We start from the raw sequence: 877 nt of genomic DNA, 5'->3' as shown, positions 1-877 counted from the left end.
CTGTGTGACGCTCACCCGTATAACATACCATGGGTAGGGGTAACTAAAAACTCCATTGGCAATACTGCTGCTATCCGTAGCAATGCGCATATTCAAGATCTTATAATAAATTACGCGCTTTATGCAGGATGCTTCAATGAGTCGGCTAATGATCCAAAGGGCTTGCGTTACTGGCTCAACGTGTTTCTACAATACTACAAAATGTCAAGTTCTTTTTGAGGTCCCTTTAAGAGTTTTTAAATTCATTCTGCTGCTATACACTTTTTATAATTTGGGCGGTATCGATTATGCCCAAAGGAGTTATATTGTGGTCAATGATGAAACTCACAGCAACACCATACTTTTCAGAAAGGCAGTTACTAAGCAATCTTGCAAGATCATTAGGGCCATATTGGGACAAACAGTTGCGCTTTGGTAAAGGGCTGCAATCATCATCCACACACTTCGTTGCTCGTCATCTTGAATTGTTCAAGAAGAGGCACATTTGGTCTTTATTGAAACAAGAATGTGGTAGATGAGATTGGCAATGCACGTGCAACAAATTTACACAGGTTAAAACGAAAGATACAAGACATGGATCCACAAACACCATGCTATCAAACAACAACACGCTTTTCACGAAAGCTGATGGCGGTCAACGAAGCTTTCAACATGTCGCTGAATGGCAATCTATACAGATAAGCTCCTAATCGCAGCTAAGATATTCATCTGGCTAGAAATTGGAAGGAACGTCCACCTTCTCGGAGTGCTGGGATTCTAAGCTGATGGGAGCGTCAACTGATTAGTGTTGGCAATCAGCAGGAGACGATGTATTACGTTTCTGTTGTGCAGACAGCCAAACAGGCCTTGCACGACTTTCACTGAAGCAAGCACTGAA

This window comes from Rhipicephalus sanguineus, chromosome 3 (assembly GCF_013339695.2).
Source record: "Rhipicephalus sanguineus isolate Rsan-2018 chromosome 3, BIME_Rsan_1.4, whole genome shotgun sequence".
Lineage (NCBI taxonomy): Eukaryota > Metazoa > Arthropoda > Arachnida > Ixodida > Ixodidae > Rhipicephalus > Rhipicephalus sanguineus.
The sequence above is the reverse complement of the archived record's forward strand: the minus strand, read 5'-3'. Positions refer to the sequence as shown.